The sequence below is a fragment of the Crocodylus siamensis genome, chromosome 2 (assembly GCF_052110815.1).
Source record: "Crocodylus siamensis isolate JL-2025a chromosome 2, ASM5211081v1, whole genome shotgun sequence".
NCBI classification, from domain to species: Eukaryota; Metazoa; Chordata; order Crocodylia; family Crocodylidae; genus Crocodylus; species Crocodylus siamensis.
Window position 1 is genome coordinate 214,546,388 of NC_143396.1, and position 23,175 is coordinate 214,569,562.

Here is a 23,175-nt window from a genome sequence, read left to right on the forward strand (position 1 = left end):
TGCTTAGCAAGCCAATTCTGTTTTTTAATTTTCCTTTTGCAAACAGGAAGGATTAGTGGTGCCCTTGCTTTAGGAAAACCATATGTGAGGAGTTCTCAAGAGTTCTGTTTGTGTCTAAATGTACAGCTATCCTTGTATATGCCTGCAGAACATTTTAATCCACTCAGTGATTACAGGAATGGATTCAGTCCTGGCAAATTCATTGTTCTTTTTAATTGTCGGCGACTGCTACACACCATTTGCCTGAAGCTATGCAATTAACATATCTTCACTACGCAAAATATTGCAATATGGTAAATGTTTTAAGGGCAAGTCCCTCACTCTCCACTTCTACCCAATAGTTGTCTCCTAATTAGATCTCCAATATATTAACAAACAGGAGGGAGGTGGGAGACGAGATAGAGGCTCAGATGAACATGAACGGACAATGCAGCCATCTAACACTTTTTCCTATTCTTGTGAAAAGTTTGATGAGAATATTTCTTGTTGCTCAGTGAATCAAAAGGAGATGGGGGAGGAGAAGCTCAACAAGAGAAACGAAAAACATGTAACCTGTGCCCTAAGATATTGCTATGGCAACATTTAAACAATGAACAGAAAACCCTGCAGGATTCTGCTCTTGCTTCCTTGGATACCAAATGTAAATCCTCTCTCTCTCTTTGTTGTGTGTGCGTGCGCGACTGACTTTGGCTGTTCTCTTTAATGGATAGAAGAACATTCCTGCTGCCCCTTTGTTTTAATTCTTCCAGAGAGATCACAGGTTGTTCACTTGCAATTAAAATGGACACGGTCACCATCACCCTCCTAAACACATACATACATGCATTCATGCATACATACAAATGAAGATTTTACAAAAAACTTCTGTCTATCTAAAGGAGAGGGAACTAATGGTTCTGGGAATGTGGGGAAGTATGGAGCCTTTCCTTTCCTTTTCCAAACATCAAATAGAACTTGCAGAAGAAAACAAGAAGTCAAGGCAAGTCTTTCCTGTCCTTTACCAGATGGGTGAAAATGGGAAGGATGAGAGGGAAACCCTCCTCCCAGTGACAGTTTTAAGAGAAGTTACTTGCTGATACAACTACATTAAAGGGTTAGATCCAGTTTAAGGGACAGATCTTGCCAAAATTACTCACGTGGGCAAGATCATGAAGCGAAATCTCTAAATGAGCAGGAGTTGTTTACTTTCATGGGTCTACTGGCATGGACAAGGATATGTGGGATTAAATTATAGGCTAGCAGTAATACAGAGACTTACAACCTCACAATTATTTGGCTGCTCTAGAAATGAGTTGGTAGATCTAAGTGCCATGTCTTTGTGGGCAGAAGTCCATACCACAGGACCCCTTCCTCATAACTTTCTGAAAATCAAATATAAATTAAAGATTCTCTGTATGCCAAAGTAGAGGCACCTTGGTAAAGCTAGAAAGAAGCTTGCATTGCAGATAACTCTAGCATATTTTTTTTTTATTGAACAGAGTAGCGATTTCTGTCTCCATAGTTGTGCAGCTGATACTTTCCATCACTGCAAATTCCCCATCATTTAAATAAATGAAAATAGAAAAAAAAAATCTTGTTGACTATCTCACCCCCAAAAAGACACCTCCATTTTCATAGTACTGAATGCTCAACCAGTTGCAAGAATTACACACAATTTCATGTGAAATTCTCTCTGTAATGAAGCAATCTTAATATCTTTACAAATATCTTTAACAGCTCTCATGTGATGTTGAACTATCAAACTACAAGATTGTATATACCTATGTATCACTAGTGTTGACTTTAACAGGTTCTTTTTCTGTTGGCCGTTGCCACCAAAATTATAACACTAGATACACTGACACAGAGGCAGCTTGAATACAAAAGCTAATGTGGTGCCCAATATAAATCAGTTATATTTATATATATATATATATATTTCTAAAGTGTAAAAAGATGGAGACTACCTAAATTTTAGATTAGTGATAACCTTTGCATCACTAAATAGGTTGTGGTTTTAGATTAAGTGATCTTTGACCCAATGCTCCAATCCCCCAACAATGACGACAAAATAGGACTTTCAAGCACGGCAATCTGATTTTCTTCTGCACTGGCATGTGGCATTTTCCTATATCCATAGTAGCTCATTGTTCACACTCTATGACCACATTTCCTAGCTGTCTTGGGTAATTATGGAATAGTTCACCCATATCTTGAAAAAGAAGACTGTTTACAGGATTATCATATGCTGCTGCACATTGCACCTGTGTTTTGCCACAAGTGATAGAAATAGAAAATGAGGCTTCATGTCCACTCAAGTTACTATAAAACATCACTCTGCATCTAAGTTTGTTTTCTAAGATCACCACTCATATTTTAGCCATTTGTTTTGTGCCCACAACTTCTTTGCAGTTGTCTGAATGCAAAAATATTTGAATGCAAATATTATGTGCATGGCAACTCCCGTCCAAGACTGAAACAGTTAATCCCAGGCTGCTTCATGTGTCTTTGGCTACTGTACTGAGTGATTCATTGAAGTGTGAAACTGTTGCCTTTTAAGAAGCAGACACATCCCTAGATTTCTAAAGTTGACAAGATTTGCCTATTCCAGCCCAGCTTTGTGAGTAAATTTTTCCCCAGTACTTCCTTAATATGAATGTATTGTAGAAATGAATAACACACGTATGTAGTTTCCCGTTGTTAAAAGATAGCCTGACTTTACCTACAGGTCCTCTGTTTATACATTCACTTCTCAAGCAATCCAATGAAAAGCTTCAAGATGTGTTTTCCTTGGCCAGCTTAACTCTCCTTCAATAATTACTGAGTAGCAGCTTGACATAAATTTAGCTGTTCTATTACTGCAACTGCTGATGCAAGTTTAGCCCACAATAAAGCAAAGAATTTGGATAAAATATGCAGGTACCCATGGGTAGGAGGGAGGAGATTGAGGGAAGCTGTATAATTATTTTGAGGGGCTGACAAACTTATTGCCCACTCAGTGTCCCAACAGAAAACACGTGTCCCGAAAAATAAATGGGTCTGAAAGCATTGCACCCTGTGCTGACTTAGTTAAGGAATAAGAAGAAGGATAAAAATAGACCTGTCTGTAAGGGATATAATCGTGCCTGCTTGCTTCTTGGTTTAATCTCAATAGAACAAATGAAAGGCCTAATGCTATGCCTGTGGGAAAACAAAAATTCCCATGGACTTTTCTGGGAACAGGATTGGGCCCAAGGTCTTTTATTGCCTTCAAGCTGCCAGCCCTGAAGGGCCATGACCTCTGATCTGAAGTCCACCTTTTAAAAGGTGGAAGCTTGAATTTCCATAAGGCCCATTAGCCTCAAATGGTTATGATCAGATAGGTAGAGTGAGTGTGTGTTTGTTTAACATGTATTTATCTGTCCTGTCCAGACACCTTGTAGGTCTGATTCATGCTTGGGTTCTTTGAGACAGGAATCTTCAGAAAGACTGTTCAGAGAGGGGAAGATAGTCAGGAGCCCAGATCAAGAGCTGATCAACTGGTAAATTTTCCCTCTCAGATGGAAAAAAAAAAGTGGTAAACCTTGTTGTGCTTATTGCATAACAAAAATATCCTCATCTACACAATGGTGTACCAAATTATGTGCATGCCCTCCCCGAAATCAGTCTATTAAGTACTTGCACTTGGAGCCTCCACACAGAGACACCAAGGTCTGAAGAGAGAGAAAAAGCTTACAGATTAAGAAAGCAGCCATGCTAGCAGACAAGAGAGGAGAAAAATGGCACTGGGTCCTCTCTAAAATGCAAGAATCTCCAGTTATTTTAAACACCATGTTATCCACCCTTTATTCCTCTCACCTCATTTCTGTAGGCAAGGACAGATGTACTTACTAGATGCTACTGGTCCATCACCTGTACATCACTCCTCATCAGCCAAACCCTGCCTACCAAAGGGTTGGCATGACTATTATTATCAATAAGAATTATTATTATAAATTATAGTAATTATTACTAGTATTTCTGTTAGTACTGTTATTACATAATGTTACAAAGTCTATCAATTGCAATTCATCTACAACTGCTATTAAAGTCCTATGGGAATGAGGAGGTTTTACCACAAAACCACAGCAAATTGCCTATGAGATCTGGAGTAAATCTGTGGCAAGAAGAGCAGCTTTCTAAACTCTCCTTTGGTAGAAGGCCACCCACCCCCTCTTTGCCTAAAAAACATCCTTAGTCACTGAATGCAAAATGTAACATTTCTCTCTGAACTGACTCAACATCATCTTTTTTCCCTTCCCTCTCCAAAATTCATCCTTCATCTGCTCACCTTATTATCATATTTTCATGTTATTACACTAAGTTTATCCACAGTGTCAGACTGAGTAACAGAATTTAAATAGGATCCCTTCAATTTCCAGGTGTTGAGGGGAAATTCTATGTGCATCAAACTCCTTTTGTACCATGCAACTTGCAGTCCTGATACAGTTTGGGCAATCAAGCAGCACAGCACCACACATTGCAGAGGCTTTCTTAGGAGATTTCTTTGCTAGTGAACATTTATAAATGCTGTCGTGCCAGGCAAGCAGGCATCTGCAACATCCTACCAAGGTTTGATTTTTACTAACCATAACATTTGATCTGCTGTGAGACTTTAGATATATTCCTCCCTCCATGAGCTACAAATTAAATCTTGTAACTCAAGCAGATTTTGTAAAAGAAGAAGAGAGGACAAACACTCAGGGAAGGGGGCAAGAGGAAGGGTAGAAGAAAGAAGGATGTACAGTCTTTTTCAAGAATAAATTATAATAATAACAACAATAGTAATAGAGAAAAAGCACTTACTGTATACCCAGAAGACTATCCAGATAGAAATCCGAGCGGTTAACAAAATAAATGTAAAAAAAAAAAAAAAAATGCAGCTGGTGTGGGTGGGAAAACTATTTCGTTTCAGCAGCAAAATCAAAATTATGAAAAGGAAAGAAAAAAGAAATATCCAACTGCAATTTTCCATCAATTTCAGTCCACATAGGCTCCAATCCTTCCCTGACTCCCTTTACCTCCGTGGTGTTTTAACTTTTCTGTTTAAAATTGTCATAGCCATAGTATTCAATGTTTGTCATCTTTGGGGGATTCTTTTTCTTTAAAAAATAAATAAGCATTAACACCCCCCACCACCAGAAAAAGAATGGTCCTTTTCCTTTCTGAAACTTTTCATTCCAGTGAGGATCCTTTGCTTAGTTCCCCTTTTCTGAGGTTTTCTGCCTTTTGGCTCCTCTGTTCTCCATTGCAAATGATTTAGTTTTTCTCTGGAAGGCAGAGGGGGATATATTTATTTCTTTTAAAAAAAAAAGAACAACCCTCTATCTGAAGCAAGACTGTTTTCATTTAATGTAATTTTGCTGTGACTCTTAAGATCCAGGTCTTGCTAGGCAATTTTCTTCTTCCCCCTTCTCTGCTGCACTATCAATTATCCAATCCATGTGTCTCCACGTTAGATCGGGGTTTCCCATTCTTCCATTTTCCCTATTCCTCCCCCCCCCCACATACATACATACCTTTACCAAAGAGTCTTCTCTCACATTTGGATTTTTTAATATTAAAACAATAAACTTTTCAGTCTCTCTTTTCCCCCTCTCCAAAGATCTGATTAGATTTCCAATCACAACCCAATGCGCAATTGGATTTTTGATTTCAGTGAAAAGCCAGCATCCACAGCATCATCACCATCTCCTCTCTTCAAACTCCACATTATATCCTTTTGCTTTCCCTCCAACTCCTCTGCATTGTCATAATCTCACATTTAATGGAAAGCTGGGATGAAGGGTAGAAAAAAATTCAAGGTTCCTACCAGCTGTCAAGAATAAATCCATTCCCTTTTTATTTTATTTAAACACTTGGGATGAGTGTTTTTAACACCCACTTTTGCCTTTGCCCCCACACTTCACAGATCTTTCTGATGTTAAAAATCCCCCTATGGGGCACAAAAGTACCCTGGGGGGACGTGATTTGTCCTCCTAGTTGTGAATTTCATAAGCACCGGGCTCCCCTGGCTCTTCATTTCAGATTCCTCTCCATCTTTTGTCCAGCAGCAATAAAGATCCAGCAGCAGCAAGATAGATAAACTTCTTCTATTTCTTCTTTGGGGAGAAGGGGAGAGGGGGAGAGGGAGGGAGGGAGAGAAAAGCCCTCCAATCTCTGCCTCCCTTGTCCTCCCCCTCTCTTACAATTGCAGTTCCGATCTCATGTTCAAGCTCAGCCTGGTATATTTCAGATCTACAAGTTGGATTCCCCTTCCGCGCAGCGGAGACTTAGGTTCCCATCTTCTTCCACATGCCAGTTACCTTCCCCCTTGACTCCCGCCCTCTCCAAGACGAAACATTCCCAGGACCGCAGCAGCTTCTTTCAGTCCTTAGTTTCATCCCAGAAAAGCACAGCCCTTTGCACAGCAGAAAACCTTCCTGCCTGCCATCAGCTTCAGCTTGAACACTTCCAATATATATACATGTATAAATCCAGTTCCAGACAGCTGCTGCTGTGAGTAGCTTTGTGCGCTCTCTCTCTCTCTTACACCCCCACCTTTACACTGGCACCTCAGGATTTGCAAAGGTCCCGGGGGACAGTCTTTCTGGCTTTGCTTGTCCCTTTTCCCCTCTTCCTATCTCTCCCTTTCTCCCTTTTTTCCTCCTTTTCTCTGCTTGTGATCAGTAAAATACAATTACCCAATTACCTCCCATCATCTTAGCACTGATTGGTCAATTGCATTAACACTTGATGGCAGGGAAAATGGTATTAGAGCTCTTGTGATAGGGCACTGCTGCCACCTGGCTGCCAGTCTGGGAACAGGCTCACAGTTACCTCAAGAAACCTCAAGTCAGAAAGGGGTAATTGAAAAACAAGGGATCATCTTAAGGAAAGGAATGTCAAAACTCATTTTCTTAAAAGCTTTTCTCATTGTGGCAGCCCACCAGCATTCACAGGTACATGCCTAGCCACAAAAGGAGAGGGAAAGTTAAACAAAGCAGAAAAGGTTTCTAAGTACAAACTGAGACTCTGTGGATGACATTTATTCATTTAAAAAGTTTTTAACATGTTTACCTCAATAAAAAAAAACACACTCAGTATAGGTTGCTTGCATATTTATAGGCCAAAAGATCTATAGGCTCTAGGGGTTGCTACTTCCATTAAATGAGAAAGGTACATCAATAGAATTAATATCCATCCCAAGTGTAATTCCACAGGGCTGAAACTGGCCCAAGATTGCCCAGATTTTGAAGACAGGGTAGAGTGGTTGCCTGCTGTAGTGAATATACTGCTTTTTTTCCTGCTTGCAAACAGAGCCCCCGATCTCACACATGCTTATATATACACTTAATTTGAAGAATATTGATTGAACTAATCCTTGGGTGTACATGAGAATTTACAAAAAATGGGCCTTACACTAACAAAGGTTCTCATGTGTTAAAAGTAATATGTATAAATACTTATAGGATCAGAGCAGAGCATGAGTGATGCACTCCCTCACTTCTTTCTCCTCAAATCAGAAATAACTTATTTATAGCTCTAACTCCTCCACATGCATACACAGAAAGAATTAGTCAAGCACTTTCATGGTAACTGTAGTGGATTTCATAAATCAAGCTGTTTCTTCTACCTATTTTTTTCATTCAGTAGCACAACGATCCATTTACTCCCTACAGAAGTAAAATATATGTGGTATCCTTATCTTAGATCTATAACCTAGCTTCATATGAAACTGGCAAAAGTTAAAAGCAAGAAAAAAGAAACCGGCGGAGGTAAGCTCACAAAATATATGTTGCAATATGAAAAGATCTACAATTACAGAATACATGCTCTAGTTCATTTCAGTTCAGTAATAAAGTCATCAGATCATTAAGAGATGTTGGAACCCAGTCCCATGAGCAACTTTACAATGAGTGCATCTACACATGTTATTATGGTGAAGAAATAAATTCCAGCACAGTTTGCACCAGAGTCAACTGTTCCTGGGTGCACCATTTACATGTGCACCCAGGACAAGAACACTTTAAGCCGGGGCAGAGCAGCCCCAGGCTGGCAGAAGGCAGAGGGGATCAGCTTGGAGCTCCAGGTGGCATTGAGCTATGGGGGGGCTGGCCAGGACACGAGGATGTTACAGTGCTAACAGCAAGCACAGGCACCGCACATTAACACCCTCATGACCCAGCCAGTCTCTGTCACTGTCTACACATGTGTTTTAGTGTATATGAGTACTCCACCATAACATAGTACTATCTGCAATGGCAGAGTTAATTAATTTACTGCACCCTAATACCAGCGCATGTGTAGTTGCTGATTCTTTCTGCAGAGCTAATTAGTCGACTATGCAGTAAAATGCACATGTATATCCACCCAGCTAGTCACAATGAGTCTGTTGGAAGAAAGGCTGCCTATAAACATGCTTGGAGGGGGAGGGAAGGAGATGGTACTTTAATTAGACAGGTTCCTGGGCAGCCACTTTCAGCATCACATGTATTAAACCCCCATGCATAAATCCTGATGCATCTTAAAATGGCTCTGGAACATTTTATCTAGACCTCTATTAATAAGGTTTAGTTAAGGCACCCCATGGCCATTTTTAAACACTTAGGGGCATAATTCATGTGTAACGGTGGTTACACTGCAGTGTTCTAATTAGGATTAGAATTAATTAGGATTAAGCATTCTAATTAGGATTAATAGAGTCCGCTCCAATGCATTCTAATTAGAATGCCAATGAGCATGTGTATAGGCAGCCAAAGAGCCTGTTGAATGTAAGATAACCAGAATCTTGCCTTTACTTAGTGTTATATCTTTTAGGGCCTAATCCTGCTGTCATTAAATTGAAGGTTAAATATATATTACTTAACTCAACAACAAAGAACTCAGATGTATTTAAATTCTGAAGGTCTGCTGAGACCAATAAAGGGGAAAAAGGGGCTCCTTTTTTGTCAGTGTTAGGCTTACTATGCTTCTAATGCTCTAGGGGGGGTTTTTATGTTAAAAAAGTACCTGGGCCTAGGTCTTTATATAAACACTCTGTTTCTTCCTTATTTAAATCAAAATAACAAACAAGAAGGGAAAGTTCATTTTACACATCCTAAAAGTATAAACATCTTCACAGTCAAATAAAAGTTTGCACCAAGTATGCAATTTTAAAGGTGCTTGTACACTTTACCACTAAGATGAATACCCTGTCAACAGATGCGACTTGTTTTTTTAAGTTAAATTAACTAAATTATCTTGAAAGCAAGGGGGGCTTAGCCTTTGAGGGTCTAAACAGATTCTCAGATGCTGTAGTAGATACAGCATCTCTTTAGCTAGAGACTAATATTCATTTACATTTTTGCCATACATTTGCATTTTATGCAGCTTTGATGTCATTCCAAATGGCATCAAAATATGAATTTCTAAATTATGTCAGGATTGAAACAAATATATAGACACATAATATCTTAGCTTAAATTAGCTGAAATAGATATGATTAAATACAAAATTAGTACCAAGACATTAATATGCTATCAGCTAAAGTTATAAATTCCTTCTTTAAATTTTGGGTATTTTTAGTATGCCAATTATAGTTTATCAACAAATAAAACACTGAATATAGAGTGATCAGCCATTCAGAACATAACTTCAAAACAGTCTAATTTGCAGCATTTATTAGAGCAGACTGCACACTGAAAATACAGTGCCCTTTCAGTAAATAAAATCAAGTCAAGGAGCAACAGTCTCAAGTTGCAGCAAGGGAAGTTTAGGTTGTCTATTATGGAAAAACTTTCTCACTAGGAGGGTAGAGAAGCACTGAAATGAGTTACCGGGAGATTTTATCTTTGGAGATTTTTAAGACCTGGCTCAACAAAGGCCTGGCTGGAATGATCTAGTTGGGGACGGTTCTGCTTTGAGCAGGGAGTTGGACTAGATGATGTCCTGAAGTCCCTTCCCACCCTAGTTTTCTATAATTCTATCATAAATCCAGAATTTAACTGTATTTGGTTTTCAAGCTGGAGTGTCCATGTATTTGCAACATATATATTTAAATATCACTATATTAAGTCATGTATCAATGCACACACAAGAAAAATATACTTTTATAAGTGTGTGATTATATCTGGTCAAATTGGATGTGCAGTTTTTTTTTTCTTTTCCCTGAAATCCATTAGAATGTAGAAGTCCAGTTTCAAAACTAGTCTTCAGGGATCATTGGTCCCTCAAAATCAATACAAAATGAACATTTGGATCCACCTATGGAGCAGTGCCTTTGGTACCATTCAGCTGGGGTGGGGAGGGGGGGCTCCCTGCTCTGTGCCACAATCAGGCACCTGAGGCTTTGGCAAAGAGGGTCTCTCTTTGTGACACATTGCAGTTGGGCAGTAAGTGCTCCAGCGGATAGGAACCTTTTGCTGTGCCCCACCACAGCTGGGTGGCACGGAGAAGCAACAGCTGGATCCTAGCAGCCTCCTATCTGAGCTGGGTTATTCCGGCCTCCCACCAGAAAACACTGTTGACCCCTGCTCTAAATGAATTATTTAGAGTTGTGATTGCTTAAGACTGAAGAATTAGGGATTGACCCATGACTGACTGATCTAGGGGAGTTAACAGCCACTTGCTGACACACTAAAACCGAAATAAAAAACAGGCTGCTGGCTATGTATATGCCCAAAGGCTATGTTCATATTCTCAGTGATTTCAAGTTCTGCTTAAGGACCAAGAGGATTATGGAGCAAGCACGAACAGCTGTGAAGAGACTTGGTTTTGTTCAGATGAGTAAATTGAAACAAAAAACACAGATTTGTTTCTCAATGTGCTGGACAGTTTTGCCAGATTGCAGGTAAAGAAGAGTATCGATATTTACTGGTTTGCAGAAACAAATGTTGATTAAATTGACAAAAGGAAAATGACAACAGGCTGTAATAACAAAACTATTTCTATTGACAGCTGATGAGAGTTAAAAACTGAGCTGCTATATGTGAGTGGCATTGAGAAGTGCTAAGTGTACAATACTGGACACTCAAAACTGCCAATCACTTGATGAAAAAGAAATATGGCTTGTTCCCAGGGAAAGCAAATATTCTAATATGTCAGTGACATACAGATCAAAAGGATGTGACAGATATCAAATGCACAATCAGAGAACCCTACAGAGCAGAAAAAGGTACTGTAAAGTATAAGCAAATATAGGGAGGAAAAACAATCAAAACAATTATTTTACTAATAACTAATAAAAAATGACATAGTTTCAGAGCTCTCAGCTGCATTTCAACATTTCTTTTAAACAGGAAAATAATTGTTTTATTTTATGAAAAAGATACTTCTGACAAACAAGTTGGTTGTACACAGAGACAGCATAGCTGTTGGGATTCTTTCATAGTCTCTTACTGAATGAAGCTGCTGAGAATATTCCCATTGCCCTCATTAACACTGGGTCAGGCCTTCTCTGATTAATTTAAAAGCTTTTCTCAGGAAGGATGATAAGCATCTAGTGGACTGTGTCTCCCTGGCCACGCCTACATGCGATGCATGGCAAAAAATGTGCTAATAATCTAATGTGCAGTAGTATTTGTCTCCTGAGCATTGTGTCACACAGAAAGTGTGAGATCGCATTAATGTGCAGTACAGCAGTCTACTGAGCATTTATTTAATACTTGATTATACAAATACTAAATGTAATGCTCAGTAGGCACTGCACATTAGTGAATGTCTAGACACGCCTTCTTACAGAAAGGAAATAAAAGCTCAGTTCTGACGTGCCTCAAATCCATTTTACACATGTATAATTCCATTTTTTTGTATTTACTTCAATATTAGGAGCTAAACATGAAAATACTAAGCTATAAAAATCTCTCCCCCCACCATAAATTTTATCTTAGCCATTCACAAGTCCTGAATTGATGATTTGTAATGGCCTATTGCAGAGATGTCAAACATATGGACCAAATGCTGGTTTTGGCCCATGAAGCCAATATATCCAGCCTACAGGACTACTGGCAAGCCACTGAAATTTAGGGATATGGCCACAGAATTGAAGGCCCCTAGCCCATGGCAGACATAGTGACAGGAGGGCAAGCGAGGACTGACCCAGTCCCAGACACCCTCTGGGTGTGTTGCCTGTCACCACTGCTGCAGCCCACCTCCCCAGCCACCACCCTTTGGCATGCCCAGTGCTGAAGCTGGAGCTGCTGCCACTGTATACGTTAAGTCAGAGCTAGAGCTGTTGCTGCCACCACTCCCTTGTGCCCCAGGCTGGATCCAGCCCAGCCTGGAGCACAAAATGAGTTTAATGCCCCTGGCCAAGAATATGCAAGAGGTCAAAACGTCTCATCTAACAGTGTATTTTGCAATTAACTCTATGAATCTATCTTTCTAGAAGGGAAAGAACAAAGCACTGCATATTTCTCTTGTAAAGTCGTTCTTCGTAAATTGGACTCCATTTCACACAGACACACACTCAGTATGTTTGTGTCTGCGACTGTCCAGCAACACATAAGCTACTGTTAAAAAATGTCTGTGTTTGTTTGTTTTTGAAACAAGCATGATTCTTCTTTTTTTTCCACTGTGGCATAGACAAATCTACTGATCTAATCCAATGACATCTTGTTTTCCTTGCAGGCTGGGCCAATGAATTAGCAATTTAAATGATTTTAAAAGAACTTTACAGAGTAAGAAAATAAAATTTCCTCTAATTACCTGTCCGAACTCCCTTTTTCAATCTGCTTAAGAGTCTTTTATTCACCTTATGTGAGAGCCCTGTATACAGAAGTAGTAACTGAGGCTAGCACAGTAAATCAGTGAGGAAAAATGTATTCTCATAATTTAAGAGGTGTTATAAAAATATGAACTAGAGAGTTAAACTGTTTCTAATCCATATCTATGGATTATAATATTGTAATACTGGAAGGTTTGTTATGCAAAAAATTATTGCAAAACTTAAATTCCTATCTGCTAAGGGCTTATCCTGAAAGGATGCTAAGCACTTCAATGTCCTGTGATTTTAGTGTTATTTCCAGGTGGCTAGCACCTTAAAGGGGCAAGCTGATCACTCTTTACAATATGAATATTATTAGAAGCATATATATATTTCCCTTATATTCATCAAGTGAAATGTGCTAAGACAGCAGTAATACCCAAAAATTTAAAAGAAGAATTTCATACAAGCTCTCTCTCTCTCTCATGTAATTCAGTAACAGCTACTGTATGTTGTTTTTTTCACTGCATTCATCATATTGGTCCAGAATGCCTTCTTTTTGTTTACTCTTGCTCCAATGTATTGCTACAGTCACAAAACCAACTAATAGCTAAGTTTTTTCTCTTTCTATGTCATGAATAAAAACAATGAACCAAGGTTATTCAAAGGCAATGCTTAATTCCCCATTATCAATTAGGGATAGGCTGTGAAGCTGTCCCTGTAGCAGCCTGAAACCAATAGACAAACTCAAATATCTTAACCCAACCACAAATGATCTCTTACGACTCCCCATTTAAGGGGCTTGTTTTTGGTGTGGCTGTTTACTACTGTCATATCACAATTTAGTCCAATATTTATCTGTAGCATTGAGACGTGATCCAGAAAAAATATGTAGTTTGATTCTTTCTGCTCTGAAAATCTGAGGATCTCCAAATTATAAGTTTGTTTCTAAAACCATAAACAGTCTAGTTGCAGCTGTACTATCACAGGGATAGCCAGTTCTCTCAGCATCCAGGGCAAAAATGGTGGGCAGGGCTGGGAGGATAAGTATACTGACCAGTGAAAGTGAAGGAAGAGAGGAGAGGTCTTACTTGCCCAGCTCTGTTCCTTCCAGCAGCGGCTGTGGCTGTGGCTGCTTTTACAGTAGTAGGGGATTAAGCCGCTGTCAACTGGGAGACAAGCAGTGGCACAGCTTCCCATGGGCCATTCCTGATGCCCTGTTTGTTTCTCTTCTGCCCCACTTCCTGTGGCAAAGCTTTCTGGGGAAGTAGGGAGGAGCTCCCCCAAACACACTATTGGGTCTGCCTAGCTCCTAAGACTGGATGAGACGGGGCTACCCCTACAGTGGTCCAAACTCCTAAGGTAAAAGGGGCCTTCTTTAGGTGAGCACCTGAGACTGGTGCCTTGCTTTCCCTGGCCTCAGCTATGCTACTGCTATTTATAGTAGTATCCATAATGCTCATTTGTATCATAAGCCATAATACATGACTTGAGTGATGCCAATAAGGAAAAATCCTAAATTTTGGAAAATGGACATTTTTTAAAAATCCTGTAAGAAATCAGAATTATTTAGTTGAAGATGGGTGACTTTTTGCTGATAAGTAATCCTATTTTTGACATAACATTTCCAATTGAAAATACAGTTTTCAACCAAAACATTGTACTGTTTTCTTTTAAAATTTCCCTCTTCAAAATGTTACCCAACTCTTCAAACTTGATCCTACAATGGAAGGCTGCTGGGACCAACACAGCATTGGCCCTAGTATCCCCAACCCCACCCAGTAACTTGTCATGCATCAAAGAGCTTGTGGCCTGGGCATTCCCCAGGAACAACTAGCAGTGGCACAAGGTGCACTACTGCTACCTGCTCCCAGGGAACCAAACATCCACACACATCTGGACATGGCCATGGGTTCAGATTCTAAAACTATTTACAGTGTTATGGATGAGTAATGATTCTTTTTGTTTCATGAAGTGACTCCACATTTATGCAGCCATAAATGAGAAGAATTTAGCTTTGAGTTCTGGCCCTGGCATAGTACTCAAGTCAGATCAAGACACTGGTACGATATGGGCACTGAAACTGACAGACAGCTCAGTCCCAGCCTTGGTACCACAATGGAGCTGGTACAAGACTCCTGAGCAGTGGTAGGGCTGGGACTAATATTCATCTGATTGTTGGGCCCAATCCCAGCACTGCATGGTTGTCTTGAACCCACCTCAGTAGCATCTGACAGAGTAGGCTGTGTGGCAAGGAACCCCATCCCTGTAGCTGGGGGAGGGAACAGAGTGGAGTCAGGGCTGGTGGGGTGAGTGCTGTTTGCAGAGGTCCTGCCTGTGAAGGGAACTATATACAGATGGTGTGGGTAGATGGGTTGCAGGACCCAGCCTGCATATTGCAGGCAGCTGGGCTGCCACACAGGGAGTTTGCAGCATCTGAGCCCTGCTAAGTGAAAGTTAGGTCAAATGATCAAAAGGGGAGGAGGGCCTGACCTGCACATATAGGCTTGCCTCCAGGGCAGAGGAGCTCTGGCCACGGCTATGGGGGAGGTTGGAGCTCTCTGTCAAGATGTGATGGACTCAAGCCCACCAGAAAAAGAAGAACCTCTGCCTGCTGGTGAGAGCACATGGAGGGATGAAGATCTGAGTTGAAGATTGCTTGCGTTTACCCAGAGGGGGGGAGATTTTTGTTGAGGGCTGTTTATGTTAACCCAGTAGGGTTCTGTTCTCTGTTAGTGATTTAGTTCTAACTACTGGAGGACTGAAAGTGGCTGTAAGAGGTGGTCAGGAGGTCACATAGCAGTGTTCCACATGATGTGATCTTTTTCTTTTTCTTTTTTCTCTATAGAAATGAGCCTGAGTGGAGAGGGGCTGAAGGTACACGGCCAAGGCTTAAATATGAGAAAGAAGAGACCACAAAGCTGAGGCACAAAAAGACCTGATTGAGGCCAGGGCCAGGAAGCCCAGTAAACAAAGACTGAGTAAAATCTGCAAGGAATAGGTGTGGCTAAGGGGATGGCTAGAAGCCACAGTTCTTGCCCACAGAGTGAATAGGGCCTGTGTGGTTTAGAACCACTAGAGTGAAAGCTTTAGAGATGGCACCAGAGACTTAGCACCGGACTCTGCTTTTTCTGACACCAGGAAACCTCCCCAAGATACTTTACTTTCATCAAGTGTGGCAGGCCACTGTAAAGAGGGAGAGGACCGTAAGGGGACCGGGGAAGTACAGGACTTGCCGATAGGCATGGTCCATGATGAATCTTTTTGGGTTGGTCCTGTCACCGGCTAGCATCTACAAAACTTATGACTCTCTAAAAGAGTTAATTTATAAGGTGCCACCTGCCCTGCCTTCTGCCTAACTCCATTGGCTTATATTCAATGGTGGGTCTATACAAGATGCTAACAATGCAGTAGACTAATTCTACTGTGCATTGCTGCAGCACAAAAACCTGTGCTAATGCACAGCAGAATTACTCTACCGCATATTAGTGTCACTTAAAAAGGGTGTGTGGACACTAATGTGCAGTAGTGCCAATTTACAGCACATTAAGTTAGTACCTATGATTACAGGTACTAAACTTAATCTGCCATAATTATGGTGCATTAATGAACATGTAGATGTGCCCAGTGAGTCACTTAACTTCTGCCTGTTGAATTTCCTTTATGTGTAAAATGGACATTATTCTTAAAGGGTTGTGCTAAATTCCTCAAGATCTTACATAATATGTCTTTATTATAACTGGTGTTTCCTGGAGTAAGAACCTTAACAATTAGTCCTAATTCATTAATAATGAATAGAGGTATACAAGTAGAACAAAATTAATCATTTGCCTTAGCCTTGAATTCACTGAACTTTCCTTTAAGAGAGTCAGCTCTTCATTATCATTCTCTACTCCTACCACCAGTGCTATTTTCATACTCTGGGATCTGGCTTCATACTTAATAACGCCCTAAAGATTAAATACCTATTTTTCTTCTAATAACACATAAGAGAGGTGGAGATAAAATAGCAGCAGTAATCATATTTTCACATTGAAAATATGAATGTATTTTTCCTTGGAGATTTACCCAATTATTCTGGATCAGACCACTGGCCAATCTAGTTCAGTATCCTGGCACTAATAAGGACCAGCTCCAGATGCTTCAGAGGAGGATGAAGCAAATCCCATAATAAATTACCCTGTAATGTATAGTCTGCCCCTGTTTCTCACTGTGTAAGTGAAAGAAGAATCAGGTCACATGTTTGCAATGCATGCTAATCTGTGACTAAATACGATTGGAAAAAGAAGGAATTAAGGTCACAGGTTTTTCTTTTATTTTTTATGTAGCTATAGATACAGATAGTCTATGATTTTCTAAAGATCAGAAATCAGCTGTCCAATATTGTTTGTTAAATATTCTGGGAACTACTATATATTTACAGCCCTGAAAATTTACAAAAACCATACTGAGCCATACCACCAACTTTATTTCTATACACTGAAATAGGGATTGCTACTTGAATCACACACACACACACACACATACACACACACACCCATATATAATGCAAAGGAGCACACTGAAGACCATGTAGGAAAAATTGCACACATATTCTGTAGAGGGAAAACGGGAACTTAATGTAGCTCTAAATATTTCAGCACTATTATAAGAAGATGCTCTAATACAGAGTTTTTACCTGGCTGGCAACAACTCTTCTCATTTTATATTGATTTGTCCACTTGATTCATAAATAAGAACCCCCTTCAGAGAGAGTGGGTTACGGAAAGTTAGGATGACTACACGCATTTAATCAATTGTTCTCTCTGTCCCTTTTTACATTTCTTGTTTCCAATTTTTCCTTCTTGGTATGTCTCCTGCAACTTTATATACAGACCTACCTTAACAAAGCAGATCTGATCTTCAGAATCTAGGGAAGAGCTGCTTAATAAGGGGATGATTTCTTGGGATGAAGAGGACATCAACACCTGCAAAGAAAAAAAAAAAACCACGTACTGCAAGCTTGTACATGACAATTTTACAAAAATTCAGGAAAGCACAGCACACGAGCCAAAGTCTGGGTATGGTCCAGATGAGTATTGTGGGAAATCAGATATCCCACTGTACAAGCTGGAATTGTTTCATTACATGTCATGCCTTCCATTTCATTCTCTCCTTTCTTCTCCACTGGTTTAGGTTGAAATTGAGTTTCCTCACTATTGTCTATGATTTCCACTCCATTGCTTCACGGGTGTGGAATTCCTTTTATAATGCTGATAAATATAGCTGCCATGCAGCAGATGACAGTGTGTTGGCAAGCACCAGAGTGTACAATACTAATAGTTTTGGACAGCAGGTAGGGATGCTACTGGAAGGGAAAGTGGCTCTTTTGCTTTCAGAAGAATGAACACATTGGCCAACATTTTCAAAGGTAACTAGTGCAATTTGAGACATTCTGAAGAGGCCCTGAGTTTCACGAGGATTTGCAGGATTTCTGCAAGTATGTCTCATTGAAAGTGAGCTGCTTGGGAAAGAAAAAAAAGTCAAGAATCAGTAATTGTCTTTTGATAACTAGGCCAAAACTTGTTGAGCAGATTATGCCACATAAGCCAAGAAGTTGGAATTATTCTTCTTTATCTGTGAAATGCATAAAGTAACCAGTCTATTAGAATTTCTATACTACTTTAGGAAGGACACAGAGTAACAAAAACAAGATTTTGCAAGCAAGTCTCCTTTTCCATTAATAAGGCCCTATTTCCCATAAAGCTTAAAGTTGTAGATTTGTGCCTAATAAGAATTAAAATGCCTAAGTGATTTAGATACTGAACTTCCATTGACTTTTGTGTCTTAAATGCCATCAAATGGGAACACTTGTTCTTTGGTTTGTAACACTGTATGCTGAATGTGCAAGCTTCTGGGGATTCCCCAAGCCTAGCCTGGGGTTTCTGACAAGTAGTCTTTCAAGATAAATTAATGAAGTGGCTTCCCCCTCTTTTTTCCCTATCCTTCAAAGGAATAGACTTACTTCTAATTTCCTGTGAACAGAAGAGAATCAGTGGCTTGTCCAAAAGAAGTGGAAGGTAGTGTGCAAATTCAGTATAAGGCTTAGCGAGTATAATCCAGTATTTAAGTTTACTGGTCAGCAAAATAACTTGGTATGGCAGGTGTATGCTGTGCAAAGAGACAATGCTTTTGACAGTTCACTACAAGATCCAACTTTACTTCAAAGAACATTGTAGCTATTTTAGGATGAAGAGAACATAAGATTTCAAGAACCCTCTCTCCTGCTTCTAAAAGCTCCAAATACCTGCTTCATTATGCATCCCAAATGCAATGAATTATCATACACTTTACGTTTGTTCTGGAATGCATTATTCTCTTCTGTACCCTCCCCTACCTTTGAGGCCTGATTCTGCAAGAGGCTGAAATCGAATAATTCACTGCAATAGGATGGTTAGTCTGGGGAAGTGCTTAGACTATAAACTATATCATGGCAAGGATTCCATGCTTTGATTGAATGTGAAGAAGTGTATAAATATATCTTCGCCCATTGTCACACAACAGTGTGGGCGTAGCAGAGTTAGTTAGGCAAGGAGCTGGGAGCAAGAGAGAAGCTCTGACTAGTTGGAGCTATGACAAATTATTATTCATTGCATGGTGTGTCACTCAGGCTGACTGTCATATGGCACAGTACAGAATATGCACAAACTTAAACAATGAACAGCACCAAAAGGGAGGGCAAGGGACAGGTCCTGAGGGTCAGCACTTCTGCCATACTTCAAGCCTCATATTTTCTGCTGTTTGGCATGCATCTAGCAATGTGAACCAGGACAATTATATTCTGGTTAACAACAACCAGTGAAATAAATTCATTCATTACACATCAAGATTGGTTCATGAAGGCTTCATAAAGAGAAAAGGCATTAGCATTCATCATGCTTAGTATTCACTGAATATTATTCAGCCAGGTAAGACAGTGACCACAGTGAGTAGGGGAGTCAACCAAAATCAGGAAAACTAAATGAAATGAAGAGGTTACAAGAGGAGAAATGAATAACAGGACCAAGGGAGGCATAAATGCAGGAATTTAAATACCCAGAATGAATACAGGCAAGTTAAGTGAGACAAGAAAACAGAGACAACTAATAAAATCAGGTTAGAAGGACATAATGGCCAATTGGAGGGAGAAAGTAGATGTAAATAATAGAGTCCTGGAAGAGACTGAAAGGCGGGGAAGTCCCAAACCAGTGCACAGATTATTAGGATCTAAAAGTGAGAGGAGAGATTAGTAAATGAGAGGAATAGACAGATACAAAAGCCAAATGTGGAGAGGCCCTGTTCACAGAGAGATAAGATGGCCCTACACCAGGGTGACTTTGCTAGGGATAAAACAGGCAGAAGGCAGGACAGAGTTATTAGACACTAACTGGTTTAGAGAGGCATTTGTTTTCACAGGCTGTACACAAGCATTCAGCTTCTACCAGAAAAAAATTCTGTTCTTACAGTAGAAACCAAAAATGTGCAAACACTCAAGCCTTTTTTTTCTTGAACAAAAATGGCAGCTCAGAAGAAAAATAACCTGACAACCATAGGTAGAAATCACTTCTGGGAGCTTCTCCTGGGAGACTGAACATAGGAGATTGAACATCTGCATACTTTCTCCCAGATAAAGTCCTCCTGGCGACCAGGAAGAGTGAATCTGGGAGAAAGACTGTTTTACCAGAGATCGTGTCATCCCCATCTGAAGAACGTATGGGGGCAGGTGCTCCAGCCTGTCCCATAGACTAAGAAGGGAGGTTCTATAGCAGCCATTAGCTTTCCCTTGCCTGCTTCTCTCAGAGAGTTTCCAGTGGAAAACTTCCAGAGGTAGCCGGTATGGTATATGTAATGTACCTTTAAGGGGCCAGCACTGGGACAATCCAGTCTCTCCCCCTGATGTCCTGTAGGTGTGGTTTTCTTGGTGGTGTGTTGTTGTCATGGGTGACTGGTGCCACCTTAGTCGCAGGGGCATGTGCCCCCCCCCCAGGGAGCAGTCAACAACTGGTGGGGGGAGTCCCCCTGAAGCCAATCCCACCGACCAGGAAGGATCCCCCCACAGCTGACTGTGAAGCAGCCGATTGCTATGGCCACTTCTGGGAGAGTCATGGCATTCCCACTCCCCAGCCGGTACTTGCAGGGGGGGGGCACTGGCATTCCCCCCTTGCCCCCCCTGCCCGTCACCTAAGCAACAAGCACAGCCAGTCAAGGGGTGCATCAGCACTGGGTGTCGTTGTTCTCCCTGCAACCTATGACCACGTGAGCTTCTGAATCCTGTTCCTAATAAAGATAAATCTGTTCACCACCCCACCTGTCTCTGCTGAATGGTGACTCAAGGATAGAACCCCAAAGGTATGGAGGTCTGAGTGAGCACCCCATCCCTGGTACCCAATGGCACAGAGTAAACATTATAGCTGTGCAGGAGTTTATATGTGGTGGGGGAGGAGGAGTAGCTACTTTGGTGGGGTCCCTGAAGTGGGAAGAGTTAGGCCATGATAGAGGCTTTAGGCTATCCTGACTCAGTCTGGGCACATAGCCATAGGGTGCCAGGCCAGGATGGGAAGCTGTGTTGACCAGATTGAGGCCCGAGATTTGGGGTTGCAGTCTGAAAGGCTCTTCCCAGAGTAGCAAAGCTCCTGCTCACTCCTCACACCAGAGTATGAGAGTGTGGTGGTTTTTGCCAGGGGGTTCATTCTGCTTGGGCCCCAGGCACTGGAAGCCAAGAGGAGAGAGTAGTGCTGTGACTACCCTTCCCAATTTTCATGTGAAATCCCTAAATCATCCCAGTCTGAATAAAGCTAAAGGAGTAGGGGAGAGGGTAGGGTTGCTGACTGATTATCTGTATTGCTTGCTCTCCCAGAAAATTTCCACTGCTAGAAATGAACATTTGTACACAGCCATAGGCAACAGTATATTTTGTCAGATACTAGAGAACATTTTCCTCTCTCCCATTGGCTGTAAATTCCTTTAACCCTGATTTTGGGCATAGAATTTGAAGTAGGCCCTTGTCTATGAAAGCTTATGCTCCCCTGAATCTGTTAGGCTATAAGGTGCCACCCTCTCCTGCTTTCTGCCTGATTTCAGGATAACATAACTAATTACATCTCTCTAGGAATGAAACAGGAATTCCCAAGATTTATTGTGTTCATTTCATGCTTACAATTGTCCAACAGACAATACAACAAGACAATTTCAAGATTTAAGCTAATAATTAATTATGGAAGAACTCAGCCTTAAATACTAATAATTATATGGTTATGGTTCCTTGCCAATTTGGAAACAAGTCTCAATACAATTTCTAAATTAAGATTTTTTACTACCACTACTTTTTTTAATGACATAATTTTAGTGAAGGTAAAAGGCACAGGTTTTCTAGCTTTGGGGACTAAAGAGTCATCCTCAGCTACAGCTGTACACATTTCCAACATGTGCTACCTTTAAACTTTTCCTCTTAATTTATATGGAGACAGAGATAAGAGAATCATCCATAATAAATACTTCTTTAGATGATCTTAGTCTATTTAGACATTCTTGAACCAGAAAATTCAGGTTTCTAGTACAAGTAAATACACATTAAAAACAAATAATTAAAGGCAAACAACTATTTCCTATGAAAAAGAAAAGCTAATGATCATTATCTTGCTAGGATTTTTTAAAGAACACAAAAGAGAAATTGTTTATCCTTCCTTTTCCTTTGCCTTTCCCCTTCTCCTTCTCCCACAGTTATCAATATTTATGGGGAAATGTTTCAACCCTACCTTTTACTGAATCTCTTAAGGATTCATCAGGATAAAACCTATCATTACTATATGAGCTTCCAAAGTTGGTTAAAAAGTGTTAAAATTTGAAATTTCAACATTATTTGGTCAAAATGTTATTCTTTCTTTTTTTTGAAAAGGGGGTAGAGGGGGAGGGGCCTTTTCAGAAAGCTGTCACAATTATCCTTTCACACAATTTCTACTTCTTCTACTAATTATGGTAGTCCAGTGGACACATACGTTGAGATACAGAGGGGGTTTTGAGTTGCCAGAAACAGAACCCAGAAGTCCTCAGCCCTAAACTACTTTACTTACTATTCAAAGCATGAAAACAGTTAATGTAGGCCAAACTCAGAAATTTGTGCTTCTTTCCCCTCACTGTTCCTACTTTGTTTTTGTGTTCCATATATAGCTTCATTTAATGACTAGACACCTGCTATTTGTTTATAATCATCTGCTCCAGAATAAAGGAATGGAAACATCAGAGTTTAACAGCAATGTAAAGAAAGAATTCCAAACAATAATTAACAGGACTCCAAAGAAATATTGTAAAGTCCTTTTTAATGTGCCCTGGATAAGGCTTTCTTGCCTCTAAGATTTGGTGTTGATGCTTTGTAGTTTCATCTACAGGTCAGCCAATTCACTTCTTAAATAAAACAGTAGATAATAGGCTATGAGACAAATTAGATTAAGAACAATTGGAAGCCTTCCTATTAGAGAAACATTTAAGTCACAATGATT

General features: G+C 40.2%; 1 protein-coding gene across 4 annotated transcripts in view; it reads right to left on the reverse strand.

Moving 5' to 3' along the window:
• LRRC4C (leucine rich repeat containing 4C) overlaps positions 1 to 23,175 on the reverse strand; it is an 826,012-nt gene that overhangs the window by 138,023 nt on the left and 664,814 nt on the right. For 2 of the 4 annotated variants that reach the window (XR_016440287.1, XM_090032959.1), the window contains exon 1: positions 4,804 to 6,635. The gene's annotated coding sequence lies outside the window, so the exon portion shown is untranslated. Of the gene's footprint in view, positions 1 to 4,803; positions 6,636 to 17,541; positions 17,629 to 23,175 lie in introns of those variants that run through there. The other 2 variants (XM_090032957.1, XM_090032958.1) reach the window with 2 other exon arrangements.